Below are 15,669 nucleotides of genomic sequence, written 5' to 3'. Positions count from 1 at the left end.
AGTCGGACCCGTTACACGTAGCCAGAAAAGCCAGGACGCCTGGCTATTGTTGGAGCCCCGATGGGGGCCGGGCCCCTGGCCCGCCGACGGGGCTGCGAGCTTTGTCCTGCGACCCCGGCGAGAACGCGCGCGGAGGGCGCGCGGCCTCCACTTGGCCCGGGCCCCCACCCACCGGCCCGCGGATACTGTAGCCGCCGCGGCCTCGCTGCACTATGGCCTTCCCCGCGCGCGCGGTGCCGGCCAGGCTTCTTGACCCTCGGGCGCCGCCGTACCCCGGCCCCAATCCGGGCGCCAGCGGCCCCCTCCACCCTCAGCGCCCTGGCTCCATTCAAACCTTCCTCCCAAGTCCCGCGCCGCGCTCACCCCGAGACCCGCGTTCCTTACCGGGAGTCGACGGCGCCGTCGCCTTCCCAGCGCCGCCCCCACCCCTCCGCACGGGGCCGGGGGCAGAATGAGCGTCTCGTCTCTCCTCACGAAACAAAGAAGGCGCCGCCGCTGCCGCCGAGCGAGAGTAAGCTGCGCGCGCGCGCGCGCCCGCCTCAGCCGCCCCCCCCCACGCCGCCCGCGCCCCCGCTGCGCGCGCACTCGTCACCTCCCCTCCCCCCACCACAGACAGCCTCTCCCGCTTCCGTCGCCGGCCCGGCCTCTTGCGCGTGCCCGCCCGCCCTTCCGCTCCTAGCGCGCGTGCGCGCCCGCCCAGGGTGGGTTGGGGAAGGTGGGTGGGGCCAGAGAGACCTAGCGCGCCCAACGCACCTCCCCACGCTGTGCGGGACGGTCCTGCGCCTGCGCGCGGGGGTCTTCGTCCTCCGCACGCCGCACGTCTCCACGCCGCCGGGCATGCGCAGAGCGAGTGGCACTGCGGCGGTTGTGGAGGCGGAGGTGGCTGAGGGAGGTTGGGGGATGGGGTGGCTGCGAGGTTCTGAGGAGAAGGGGTGGCCGGGGGACCCTGAGACTCGTAAGTGAGGCCCCAAGGTCGTGCGTGAAGGCAGGAGGCGGACAGGCTGGGCTGGGGACGAGCAGAGCCGACCCCTGGGCCAAGGGCGGACCTAGGAACCGCTTTCATCCCTGGTCGGAGGATGGCGGTGCCCGTCTGGCTTTGCCGAACGGGCACCGACCGTGGCTGCCTTTTCTGCAAAACCTACCTAGGGCTATTAATTGGATTAGCAGATATCTATTGACCTGCCCCAGGCTCAGGTGCTACGGAACCGAACAAAAACCTCACCCGCTGTGGCGCTCACGATCTAGTGGGAGAGGCAGGCGCGGGGCAAGAGAATTAAGTAACATACACTTTGTTGATATGGAGACAGGAAGGGTCGTGGGAGTTTTAAATGGGGCAGCTAAGGAAGGCCTCGCTGCGAAGACATTTGAGTCAAGACATAAAAGCAGTGACGGAGAGAGCTTTGTTCCGAGTGTGAAGGCCCAGAGCCTGTAGGCGGCTTGGTCTCTTTATGTTTTCAAAGTATCTCCGAGTCTGTGTATGTCGCGTTTAGCTCCGCAACTGGACAGACGCTCCCCAAGGTCAAGTCCCACAGCCTATGACTGTCCCTACCCCTGCTTCTCTCAGGCCGGCTCTTCCTCATTTTTCAGGTCTCAGCTGACTCATCACCTCCACTGGCCTTGCCTCCTTTCTGATCACTGCCTCTTTTTCCTTTCTTTCACAATTCTTGCATACCCCCTTTATTGTCTGTCTCACTCAACTTAAATGACACGATGTTGTAAATTTTAGTCCCTAGTGAATACCCAGCATCTACTGTGTTGCCCCCCTCTGCCACATATCTGCTAGATACTTAAAATTTTTTTTTGATTGAAAGAATAATAGAGATTCTATTGAGTGTGTATCATAAGCTCTTTGGGCCTTTCCAAGCCCAAGGTGAGTCCCTTGCAGCATAGAGCAGCAGGCGAGATCTTGGGCTGAAGCCAAAAAGACCTGAATTGAAAACCCGACTCCATTGTTAGTAGCTGGGGGTTGCCAGGCAAGTTTACTGGACTCATCCACACTTCCTTTTCTTCACCTGTAAAATGCAAACAATAACAGCACTCACCTCCACAGGTTGGTTATGAGGAATCCTTGAAAGCAGGCCACCTGGTAGTTCTCAGAACCTTAGCTTGTGATGTTGGGCAGTGGACAGGGAATGGGCAAATGGAGTGTGGACTTTGGTCTCTCTCATTCACTCAAGTAATATTTCTTAAGCGCCCTCAACATGCTAGACACTGAGCTGGTCATAGGCCTGCAGGCAGGGTTCCGGCCCTTGGAGCAGACAGTCCTTGAGTTCAGCTGACTGTCTCCCACATTGATCACACTAATACATGATAGGAGAGTCTAAGTGCAATGGAAGAAAAGCCCAGGGTGTGATGAGATCATAACATGGGGCCTTCCTGGGATTGAGGCGTCAGCTCGACCTCTCTGTATGCCAAGACCCTGAAGAGGGAAAAGAGCATGGGAACAGCTCCTGTGGCTGTGAGGGGGACGTCGGCAGTAGCCGGGCAGAGCAGGGCAGTGGCAAGGATCTCGAGGTTTTTCTGGAGCACAGTGTGAGGCAGTTGGAGGGCTTTAATCAGGAGAATCCCATGCTGCTCTGGCTGCAGGGTGGAGACTGGGCTTGCGGGGCAAGGAGCAAGGAGAGGAAGTGGGGAGCCCCTTTAGGCCACTGCATTGGCCCAGGGTAAAGAGAGTGTCTTCACATCTAGAGGTAGATGAAATTGGAGTTAGAATGGATAAACATGGAAGTGGGACTGACATGAAGAAGGAGGGCCCTGTGTGAACTCCAGCTTTCTCTGCAGCTGGGACACTGGGGACATGGACACTGGCAAGGAAGGCTCAGAAGTCTTGTTTGGGGGGAATTCCCTGGCTGTCCAGTGGTTAGGACTCAGCACTTTTCATTGCAGTGGCCCGGGTTCAATCCCTGGTCGGGGAACTAAGATCCCACAAGAGCCATGCAGCAAGGCCAAAAAAAAAAGAGTCCTGTTTTAAGGACAAGATATCTTTTAGGAATAATCCTATAGACCAGTGGCTTATGGCTGTGCAGTGAGAGCCCAGTTTAAGCAAAACTGATGCCTTTAGCACTATACTTCTGTCTGTGATACATTTTGAGTTAATTTTTGTATATAGTATGAGGTAAGATTGAAGTTCATTGTTTTCCATAGGTATATGCAGTTGTTCCATGCTGTTTGCTTCCCCCTTTGAATTGCTTTGGTGCTTTTGTCAAAAATCAGTTGACTATTTGAGACAGAAAGTCTATTTCCAAACTCTCTGTTCTGTTCATTAATCAATATGCCTCCCCTTAAGCTAAGACCACACTGTTTTGATTACTGTAGCTTTATAGTAAATCTTGAAATCAAGTAGTACTCCAACTTTGTTCTTTTTTAAAATTGTTTTTGTTACTGTAGATCCTTTGCATTTCCATGTAAATTTTAGAATCAACTTGTCAATTTCTACCAAAAACAGTGACTTATCACAGTCATGGTTTGATAGGGATTGCACTGAATTTGTAGAACAGTTTGTGGAGAATCACCATCTTCCAATCCATGAACATGGCGTATCTCTTTGTTTATTTAGGTCTTCTCTAATGTCCATTAAACTTGCTCTTTTCAGGCCTTTCCTAGTCCAGTGAAATGACTCCTGTCCAGGTCACAGGGACCTACCTGTTGCTGAAGGCAGGAGTCAGTTCTCAGCTTCACCTTCCTAGGGCTGGTGGCCACAGTTGACACTTTCCCTCCTTAGAACAATCTCCTCACTTGGTTTCCAGGGCACCACACACTGCTAGGTTTCTTCCCACCCCATCATCAGCTCCTTTGTGTCTTCCTCCTCCTCACACTGATCTTTTAAGAATGACCTGCCATAGGACTCAGACCTTCACCCCCTATCTACATTCACCCCCTTCCAGTCTTGTGACTTTAAAATTTTTTCCAGGGGATTCCCTGGCAGTCCAATGGTTAGGACTCCATGCTTCCACTGCCCTGGCCCGGGTTCACTCCCTGGTCAGAGAGCTAAGATCCCGCAAGCCGCATGGTGAGGCAAAAAAAAAAAAAAAAAAAAATCATCTACATCCTAGGTATCTGCCCAAAAGCACTGAAAGCAGGCACTTGAAAAAATATTTGTAAATAAATGTTCATTACTACTGCACTATTCATAATACCCAAAAGGATGGAACAGTCCAAATATCCATGAACAGATGAATGGATAAACAAACTGTGCTGTATACATTCAATGAATATTTAGCCATGAAATGAAGCAAAGTCCTATTATGTGCTACAGTCTGGATGAACCTTGAAAACATGCTAAGCAAATGAAGTCAGACACAAAAAGCAGCATATTGTATGAGTGTGTATATTTCAGATGTCTGAAATAGGCAAATCCATAGAGACAGAAAGCAGATTGCTAGGGGCTGGGGGTAAGAGGAGAGTAACTGCTTAATGGGTACAGGGTTTTATTTGGCAGATGATGAAAATATTTTGGAACTAGATAGAGATGATGCTTACACACTGTTGTGAATGTACTAAATATGACTAAATCATTCATCCTTAAGTGTTTAATTTTATATGAATCTCACATTAATTATTTAAAATTTTTATTATTTATTTATTTAATAAATAAATGGCTATGCCACGTCTTACGGCATGCGGAATCTTGTTTTAGTTGCGGCATGTGGGCTTCTTAGTTGTGGCACGTGAGCTTCTTAGTTGCGGCATGCATGTGGGATCTAGCTCCCCCACTGGGGATCGAATCTGGGCCCCCTGCATCGGGAGCGTGGAGTCTTGCCCACTGGACCACCAGGGAAGTCCCTCACTTTAATTTTTAAAAAATCTACATGCTAACGATTTCCAAATGTTTATCTCCTGTCTGGACCTGGAGCTCCAGAAAAGTGCCTCTCAGATACCACCATTTGGATATTTAATAGCAGTTAAAATGTTCAGTTCCATCATGTCCCTCTTTTGCTCAAAACCCTCCAATGGCTCCCATCTCACCAAGCATAAAAGGCAAAGACCATCATGAGAATGAGAAGACAAGCCACAGACTGGGAGGAAATATTTGAAAAGTTATCTGATAAAAGATTGTTATCCAGATATACAAAGAACTCTTAAAACTCCACAATAAGAAAATGAACAACCCAATTAAACGAAGACCTGAACAGACACCTCACCAAAGAGGATACACAGATGGCAAATAAGCACATGAAAAGATGTTCAATATCAATATGTCATCAAGGATTTGCAAATTAAAACAACAGTGAGGGCTTCCCTGGTAGCGCAGTGGTTGAGAGTCCGCCTGCCGATGCAGGGGACACGGGTTCGTGCCCTGGTCTGGGAAGATCCCACATGCCACGGAGCGGCTGGGCCCGTGAGCCATGGCCGCTCAGCCTGCATGTCCGGAGCCTGTGCTCGGCAAGGGGAGAGGCCACAACAGTGAGAGGCCCACGTACCAAAAAAATAAAAATAAAGATAAATAAAATAAAATAAAACAACAGTGAGATACCACTATACACCTATTAGAATGGGAGAAATCCAAAACTCTGAAAACACCAAATGCTGGTGAGGATGTGGAGCAACAGGAACTCTCATTCATTGCTGGTGGGAATGCAAAGTGGTTCAGCCACTGTGGAAGATAGTTTGGCCGTTTCTTACAAAACTAATCATACTCTTACGATATGAACCAACAATCATGCTCCTTGGTACTTACCCCAAGGAGTTGAAAACATGTCCACACAAAAACCTGTACCTGGATGTTTCTAGCAACCTTTTTTTTTTTTTTTTGGCACATCACGGGGCATGCGGGATCTTAGTTCCCCAACCAGGAATTGAACCTGTGCCCCCTGCAGTGTAAGCGTGGAGTCTTAACCACTGGACCACCAGGGAAGTCATTCTAGCAGCTTTATTCTTTTTTTTTTTTTTTCTTTTCAGTACGCGGGCCTCTCACTGCCGTGGCCTCTCCCGTTGCGGAGCACAGGCTCCGGACGCGCAGGCCCAGCGGCCACGGCTCACGGGCCCAGCCGCTCCGCGGCATGTGGGATCTTCCCGGACCGGGGCACGAACCCGTGTCCCCTGCATCGGCAGGCGGACTCTCAACCACTGCGCCACCAGGGAAGCCCAAGTTTACTTTTTTAAATTAATTTATTTATGGCTGCGTTGGGTCTTCGTTGCCGCGTTAGGGCTTTCTCTAGCTGCGGCAAGCGGGGCTACTCTTTCGTTGCGGTGCGCGGGCTTCTCATTGCAGTGGCTTCCCTTGTTGCGGAGCACGGGCTTTACGCGCGCAGGCTCAGTTGTGGTTCGCGGGCTCTAGAGCGCAGGCTCAGTAGTTATACCACACGGGCTTAGTTGCTCCGCGGCATGTGGGATCTTCCCGGACCAGGACTTGAACCCATGTCCCCTGCATTGATAGGTAGATTCTTAACCACTGTGCCACCAGGGAAGTCCAAGATAAAGTTTATTTTTTAAATGTAAACACATTTAAAAAATAAATAAATAAAAATAAAAATAAATGTAAACACATTTAAAAGACCAAAGTTGGTCATCACAGGGACCTGTAGGCCATTTGTCCCCTCCCTGACTGCATCTCCTACTGCCCTTCTCCTGGCTCATTCCCCTCCCACCACTGGCCTCCTCACTTGCTATTCTTCAAACCTGGCACATTCCTGGCCCAGAGTTTTTGCCCATGTGCTCCCAACCCATGCATGGCTCTGTCTCCCAGAGGATACGGGTTATGTTACAGACGCCTCCACCTTGCACTCCCAGCTGATTTTTCTCCACGGTACTCATCCCCCATGCTGGAACGTAAACTTTGTGTCTGTCCCCACCACCCATGCATCCCAGCACCTAGCACAGTGCCAAATGCCTGGTGCACGAAAGAGAGAGTGAAGGAGTACTCCCGGGTGACTCCTTGCTGCCGCTCCTCACACGGAATCCGGGTTTACGAGATGCTTCCTGAGGCGTCAGTATTACACTCCCGGCTTCTCAGATGCCAGTGGGGAGAATGACTGGAGCCCTAGACTGAAGTCACAGCTTTAGGCTCCGCCCCTCATCTCCTGTGTCCAGGTCCCAGTCACCCTCCCCATCTGCTGCCTGGCACAATGATAGCTGCCCCTCCCACATTCCCTGGTGGGAAGGAGAGTGCCAGGTGTGGAGGGAAAGGTGGGAATGCAAAGAGGTGTATAAAAGTGCAGATGTTTGCAGCATCACTCCTCACGCGGTGAAAATACAATTCCCAGTTGGTCTTAGCAGTCTCGGAGTCTGTGCATTCACGTCCACATCTTCTGGTATCTGCTGCCTTATTAGGCAGGAGTTTCTCACGTGGCTCAGAGGATGTGTCAGGGTTCTCGAGAATCAATATGATGTTGGATGTACATAAATATACATCCTATTGATTCTGTTTCTCTGGAGAAATGGAATATATATACATATATAGAGAAAGAGAACACACACACACATATATATATTTATATTTATACAGATAAAAAGAGAAAGATGTTTATTTTAAGGAATTGGCTCACATGACTGTAGGGGCTGGCAAGTCCGAAGTCTAATCTGTAGGGCAGGCCAGTAGCTGGAAATTCAGGGAATAGAGGATGTCACAGTGTTGAGTCTGAATTCCACAGGCTGGAAACTCAGGCAGGGTTTCTGTACTACAGTCTTGAGAATTTCTTCATTGGGAATCCTCATTCTTTGCTCTTATGTCAGATTGGATGAGGCCTATCCACATGATGGAGGGTCACCAGCTTGACTCAACATCCTCAGTATGATTTAAACATTAATCACATCTATGAAAATCTCCACAGCAACATCTAAGCTGGTGTTCAACCAAACAGCTAAGCACCATGTGCCAAACTGACACCTAAAATGAACCATTGCAGAGAAAATGAACTTCTCTCTTTTGACTCAACGTCAAGGGCTTGAAATAAAATGCTTACACATGTCCAGCAGGTGAAAATGTGAAATGCATCCTCTTCAGTTGCCACTGTAAAGTGAGTACTTTTTGAGTAATCTCTTCAGATCTTCCTTAGTCATGAAACTGCTTATTTATAAACCAAACATATATTTATTCCTCAAACATGACCTCCTGCCCTGAAAAATGGGCATCACAAGAAAACAATTTCCCCAAATCAAGCAGTGAGATGCGTTGTGCAGAGAACAAGAAGCCATCCTTCCCAATTATAAACCCAGGGCAATAGATTTCTTTTAGCCGGAAGCCCAGGTTTTAACTCAGCTCAGCAAATGATCAGCATATCATGTTACACTTGCACTAAATCATGTCATTTCCTGCAACTACAGGGCAAAACCTAACTCCCTACGTTTGTCATAATTCTATAGGTTTTTTATTCTAACTATAAATATGTCTAAATATGTTTTATTTTAGGTTGAATTTATTAAGCTCTTCTAAAACACTAGTTCGGAATTATTACACTTTAGACCTCCATCAGGAATAATCACAATACATTTTTCACACACACATATACATACATAAGCCAAACATATGACTTGGGCTAGGCTTGATATATTTAGGCATTTCACCAAGGAGGATATCCAGATGACAAATAGTGCGCGAAAAGATGTTTAGTGTCATTAGCCATTAAGGAAATGTAAATTAAGACCACAATGAGAAATCACTACACATCTACACTAAACTACACATTTAGCCATCAGAATGGCTAAAATAAGAATTAGTGGGCTTCCTGGTGGCACAGTGGTTAAGAATCCGCTTGCCAATGCAGGGTACACGGGTTCGAGCCCTGGTCTGGGAAGATCCCACATGCTGTGGAGCAACTAAGCCCGTGTGCCACAACTACTGAGCCTGTGCTCTAGAGCCCATGAGCCACAACTACTGAGCCCACGCGCCACAACTACTGAAGCCCACAAGCCTAGAGCCCATGTTCTGCAATGAGAGAAGCCACTGCAATGAAAAGCCCGCACACCGCAATGAAGAGTAGCCCCCACTCGCCGCAGCTAGAGAAAGCCTGCTCAGCAAGGAAGACCCAAAGGAGCCAAATAAATAAATAAAAATAATAAAGTTCCCTTAAAAAAAAAAAAAGAAGAATTAGTGACAGCATAGAATGCTGGCGAGGATGTGGAGAAACTGGAATACATTGGAATACACGTGGAATAATACATTGCAGGTGGGGATGTAAAATGGTACAGCCACTCTGGAAAACAGTTTGGCAGCCTCAGAAGACACTAAACAGACCACTATCATATGACCCAGTAACTGTACTCCTAGGTCTTAATCCCAGAGAAATAAAAATGAATGTTCACGCAAAACCTGTGCATGAATATTCATAGCAGCTTTATCTGTAATAGCCCAAAACTGGGATCAACCCAGGCATCCTTCACACAGGTGACTGGGTAAACAGACTGTGGTCCATCTGTACCGTGGATGACTCCTCAGCAATTACAGAGAATGAGCTATTGATTCATTGGACAACCTGAATGAAGTAATGTCAGGGATTTATGCAGTCACGCTGAGAGAGAGAGAAAGCCATACTGTATGATTCCATTTATGTAACATTTTTGAAATGGCAACATTTTGGAGATGCAGGACAGATCAGCAGTTGCCAGAGGAGGTGTGTGTGTGGTTATAAAAAGGCAGCACTAGGAATCCTTATGGTATTGAAACTGTTTCGTTTCTTGACTGCGGTGGTGGATATGCAAACCCACACAGGTGGTACAATTGAATGGAACCTAATACACACACAGGCACACACACAAATGAGTACAAGCAAACCTGAGAAAATCTGAATAAGATCAGTGAACTGTAACCATGTCAATATCCTGTTATATCTCAATAAAGCTGGGGGGCAAGGGGGAGTAATGGGAAAAATATGTATTTCTCTCTCCAGGCTGTGATATTATACTATCATTTTGCAAAAGACTACCACTGGGGACTTGAACAGATATTTGCACACCCATGTTCATAGCAGCGTTATTTACAACAGCCAAGATGTGGAAGCAGCCCAAGGGTCCATCAATCGATGACTGGATAAACAAAATGTAGTCCATCCATACAATGGAACATTATTCAGCATTAAAAAGGAAGGAATTCTGACATGCTACAACATGGATAAACCTTGAGGACATCATGCTCAGTGAAATAAGCCAGACACAAAAGAACAAATACTGTATGCTTCCACTTATATGAGGTATCAAGAACAGGCAAATTAATAGAGATAGAAAGTGAATAGAGGTTACCAGGGGCTGGGGGAGGGGAAGGGGGATGGGGAGTGAGTGTTTAATAGGGACAGAGTTTCAGTCTGGGAAGATGAAAAAGTTCTGGAGATGGATGGCGGTGATGTTTGCACAACACTGTGGTTGAACTTAATGCCACTAATCTGTACACTTAAAATGGTAAATTTTTTGTTATGTGTACTTTACCACAATTTTTTTTAGGTTTTATTTAAAAATAGCTTTATTGAGGTATAATTGATATACAATAAACTTCACATACTTACAGGTACAATCTGATAAATTTTGACATATACTGTGAACTGCCAACATGAGATGATGAGCATATGCATCCCCCCACAAAGTTTCCTCATGCCCTCTTATACTCCATCCCTCCTGCCTCTCCCCACTCCTCGCTGAATACCAGTCGTGTCCCAAGGCAACCTCTGATCTGTTCCTGTAGATTAGCTTGTATTCTCTAGAAATCTATATAAATGTAATCACTACCACAATTTTTTTAAATGGAAAAAAAATAGTTACCACTGGGGGGAACTGAGAAAGTGCACAAGGAATCTCTCTGTATTATTTTTTCAACTGCACATGAATCGACAATCTCAATAAAATTTTCCGTTTAAAAATGTAAACCAACATGCAGATAACTAGCAGATCCTAACAGTATTGTATGCTTTGGCTGCTACAGGAGCCTCTTGTTTCTACTGCAGTGTGTCTCCTTCAAAGATTTTTTTAACATATGTGTGAAGATCTTAAATTTCCATGGGATAGAAATTCACATAAACATATTACCATGAGGTTAAACAAAGCAAAGTTGCAGATCCCTTGCATTCTCTCAGATGTATTTAAGCATCCATCCAAGAGAGCCAGTGAGCAGCTTAGGATAACATTTACTAGGAAAATGTGCTCCATACAGAAACAGAGTCACAGATGTAGACAACAAACTTATGGTTACCAAGGGAGACAGGGGAGGGGAGGGATAAATTGGGAGATTGGGATTAACATATACACACTACTATAAAACATAACTAATAAGGACCTACTGTATAGCACAGGAAACTCTACTTAATACTCTGTAATGGCCTATATGGGAAAAGAATCTAAAGAAGAGTGGATTATATGTATATGTATAACTGATTCACTTTGCTGTACATGTGAAACAAACACAACATTGTAAATCAACTATAATCCAATAAAAATTAATTTTTAAAAAAACATTCTTGTGTAATGGACTGGGTAGAAATTGTTATGCAATGAACTGAGCAAAAATTTATTTTGTTGTTGCTTGATATATGAAACAAACAAACAACCAAAAAGAAAACAGGCTCTGTGGCCTGCCATATTCGTTTGGGCTATTTGGCCTCTCCTGCTCTTGTGTGAGTGTGTGTGTGTGTGTGTGTGAAATCACACTCCTTGTGGCCCTTCTGGGTACTCACACAGCAGAAGCAGCAGTGAGATCTGGTTAGTGCACTCAGTACACGCAGCTTCCCCTCCTTCCCAACCCAATCAGGACAAGGGGACAGTCTAAACTCCAACTGCATCACCCTCTGTCAATGTCTGGAGGAACAATGCACAATATTCTACAGTCTGCAGAACTACCCCCAGTTTTACGTGTATCACATCTGCTTATTTAACTCCATCTGACTTTCGGTGCTTATATGAATTTGATCAGATGAATAGATGAGCGTGAGAAGATGTGTCCGCTTATTGGTGATCTGGTAAGATATGTTGGGTCCCTTCTCTGTTGTAATTGTATCAGTACCTCAGTTGCTAGAAGAAAATTAAAAGGAAAACTGTCCTCCCTTCTGGGAACTACAATCACGTTGGGTAACAGACAATTCAATAAAAATGACTTAATCCGGGCTTCCCTGGTGGCACAGTGGTTGAGAGTCCGCCTGCCGATGCAGGGGACACGGGTTTGTGCCCCGGTCCGGGAAGATCCCATATGCCGCGGAGCGGCTGGGCCCGTGAGCCACGGCCGCTGAGCCTGCGCGTCCAGAGCCTGTGCTCCGCAACGGGAGAGGCCATAACAGTGAGAGGCCCTCGTACCGCAAAAAAAAAAAAAAAAAAAAAAAGATGCCTTAATATTGAGGTGCATGAGCTGTTTATATATTTTGAAGATTAATCCTTTATCCGTTGATTCATTTGCAAATATTTTCTCCCATTTTGAGGGTTGTCTTTTCATCTTGTTTATGGTTTCCTTTGCTGTGCAAAAGCTTTTAAGTTTCATTAGGTCCCATTTGTTTATTTTTATTTCCATTACTCTAGGAGATGGATCAAAAAAGATCTTGCTGTGATTTATGTCAAAGAGTGTTCTTCCTGTGTTTTCCTCTATGAGTTTTATAGTGTCTGGTCTTACATTTACGTCTCTAATCCATTTTGAGTTTATTTTTGTGTATGGTGTTAGGGAGTGTTCTGATTTCATTCTTTTACATGTAGCTGTCCAGTTTTCCCAGCACCACTTATTGAAGAGACTGTCTTTTCTCCATTGTATATCCTTGCCTCCTTTGTCATAGATTAGTTGACCATAGGTGTGTGTGTTTATCTCTGGGCTTTCTATTCTTGTTCCATTGATCTATGTTTCTGTTTTTGTGCCAGTACCATATTGTCTTGATGACTGTAGCTTTGTAGTATAGCCTGAAGTCAGGGAGTCTGATTCCTCCAGCTCCATTTTTTTCCCTCAAGACTGCTTTGGCTTTTTGGGGTCTTTTGTGTCTCCATACAAATTTTCAGATTTTTTTTTCTAGTTCCATAAAAAATGTCAATGGTAATTTGATAGGGATTGCATTGAATCTGTAGATTGCTTTGGGTAGTATAGTCGTTTTCACAATATTGATTCTTCCAATCTAAGAACACGGTATATCTTTCCATCTGTTGGTATCATCTTTAATTTGTTTCATCAGTGTCTTATAGCTTCCTGCATACAGGTCTTTTCTCTCCCTAGGTAGGTTTATTCCTGGGTATTTTATTCTTTTTGTTGCAATGGTAAATGGGAGTGTTTCCTTAATTTCTCTTTCAGATTTTTCATCATTAGTGTATAGGAATGCAAGAGATTTCTGTGCATTAATTTTGTATCCTGCAACTTTACCAAATTCATTGATTAGCTCTAGTAGTTTTCTGGTAGCATCTTTAGGATTCTCTATGTATAGTATCATGTCATCTGCAAACAGTGACAGCTTTACTTCTTCTTTTCCAGTTTGGATTCCTTTTATTTCTTTTTCTTCTCTGATTGCCATGGCTAGTACTTCCAAAACTATGTTGAATAATAGTGGTGAGAGTGGACATCCTTGTCTTGTTCCTGATCTTAGAGGAAATGCTTTCAGTTTTTCACCATTGAGAATGATGTTTGCTGTGGGTTTGTCGTATATGGCCTTTATTATGTTGAGGTAGGTTCCCTCTATGCCCACTTTCTGGAGAGTTTTTATCATAAATGGGTGTTGAATTTTGTCAAAAGCTTTTTCTGCATCTATTGAGATGATCATATGGTTTTTATTCTTCAGTTTGTTAATATGGTGTATCATATTGATTGATTTGCATATATTGAAGAATCCTTCCATCCCTGGGATAAATCCCACTTGATCATGGTGTATGATCCTTTAAATGTGTTGTTGGATTCTGTTTGCTAGTATTTTGTTGAGGATTTTTGCATCTATGTTCATCAGTGATATTGGTCTGTAATTTTTTTTTTTGTAGTACCTTTGTCTGGTTTTAGTATCAGTTTGATACCAAACTCATAGAATGAGTTTGGGAGTGTTCCTTCCTCTGCAATTTTTTGGAAGAGTTTGAGAAGGCTGGATGTTAGCTCTTCTCTAAATGTTTGATAGAATTCACCTGTGAAGCCATCTGGTCCGGACTTTTGTTTGTTGGAAGATTTTTAATGACAGTTTCAATATCATTACTTGTGATTGGTCTGTTCATATTTTCTATTTCTTCCTGGTTCAGTCTTGGAAGGTTATACCTTTCTAAGAATTTGTCCATTTCTTCCAGGTTGTCCATTTTATTGGCACAGAGTTGCTTGTAGTAGTCTCTTAGGATGCTTTGTATTTCTGCGGTGTCTGTTGTAACTTCTCCTTTTTCATTTCTAATTTTATTGATTTGAGTCCTCTCCCTCTTTTTCTTGATGAGTCTGGCTAATAGTTTATCAATTTTGTTTATATTCTTAAAGAACCAGCTTTTAGTTTTATTGATCTTTGCTATTTTCTTTGTTTCTATTTCATTTATTTCTGCTCTGATCTTTATGATTTCTTTCCTTCTGCTAACTTTGGGTTTTGTTTGTTCTTCTTTCTCTGGTTCCTCTAGGTGTAAGGTTAGATTGTTTATTTGAGATTTTTCTTGTTTCTTGAGGTAGGCTTGTATAGGTATAAACTTCCCTCTTACAACTGCTTTTGCCGCATCCCATAGGTTTTGTGTGTGTGTGGTTTTTTTTGGATATTCAGTACAGAACATTTTATTTTTCTTACCCATTTGAGAGTAAGTTGCTGAACAGATGCCCTATTACCCATGGATTCTTTATTGTGTATTACCTACAAACAAGAACATTTTCCTGTGTAACCATGATACATCCATCACATCAAGACATTAACAGTGATACTTAACCGTGATACTACCATTTTAATTCTCAGGCTCCTTTTACATTTTACACATTTTCCCCACAATATCCTTTATAAAAAAAAATTCAGTCCAGAATCACAGGTTTGGTTGTGCTGTCCCCAGCCTCCTTCAGTCTGAAACAGATTCCCAGTCTTCCCTGACCACCCTGAGACTTTAGAAAATTACAAACCAGCTACTTTGTAATGTGTCCCTCACTTTGACTTCATTGGATGTTTCCTCTTGATTAGATTCAGATTGTGATCCCATAGGTTTTGGATCATCGTGTTTTCATTGTCATTGGTCTCTAGGTATTTTTTTGATTTCCTCTTTGATTTCTTCAGTGATCGCTTGGTTATTTAGTAACGTATTGTTTAGCCTCCATGTGTTTGTGTTTTTTTACGTTTTTTTCCCCTGTAATTGATTTCTAATCTCATAACGTTGTGGTCAGAAAAGATACTTGATATGATTTCAGTTTTCTTAAATTTACTGAGGCTTGATTTGTGACCGAAGATGTAATCTATCCTGGAGAATGTCCCGTGCACACTTGCAAAGAAAGTGTAATCTGCTGTTTTTGGATGAAATGTCCTATAAATATCAATTAAATCTATCTGGTCTATTGTGTCATTTAAAGCTTGTGTTTCCTTATTAATTTTCTGTTTGGATGATCTGTCCATTGGTGTAAGTGAGGTTTTAAAGTCCCCCACTATTATTGTGTCACTGTCGACTTCCTGTTAGCAGTTGCCTTATGTATTGAGGTGCTCCTATGTTGGGTGCATATATATTTATAATTGTTATATCTTCTTCTTGGATTGATCCCTTGATCGTTGCCTTGTCTCTTGTAATAGTCTTTATTTTAAAGTCTATTTTACCTGATATGAGTATCCCTTGATCGTTTCCTTGTCTCTTGTAATAGTCTTTATT

The 15,669-nt window shown here is 44.3% G+C and overlaps 1 protein-coding gene across 8 annotated transcripts in view; it reads right to left on the bottom strand.

The window, feature by feature from the left end:
• SMARCA4 (SWI/SNF related BAF chromatin remodeling complex subunit ATPase 4) overlaps positions 1–536 on the bottom strand; it is an 85,581-nt gene extending 85,045 nt beyond the window's left edge. For 4 of the 8 annotated variants that reach the window (XM_082620549.1, XM_082620551.1, XM_082620552.1 and 1 more), the window contains exon 1: positions 385–536. The gene's annotated coding sequence lies outside the window, so the exon portion shown is untranslated. The remainder of the gene's footprint in view (positions 1–384) is intronic. The other 4 variants (XM_082620553.1, XM_082620554.1, XM_082620555.1 and 1 more) reach the window with 1 other exon arrangement.
• Positions 537–15,669: the final 15,133 nt, after the last annotated feature.

Source organism: Mesoplodon mirus (genome assembly GCF_964341445.2).
Source record: "Mesoplodon mirus genome assembly, chromosome: 5".
Lineage (NCBI taxonomy): Eukaryota > Metazoa > Chordata > Mammalia > Artiodactyla > Ziphiidae > Mesoplodon > Mesoplodon mirus.
The sequence above is the reverse complement of the archived record's forward strand: the minus strand, read 5'-3'. Positions and strand labels throughout refer to the sequence as shown.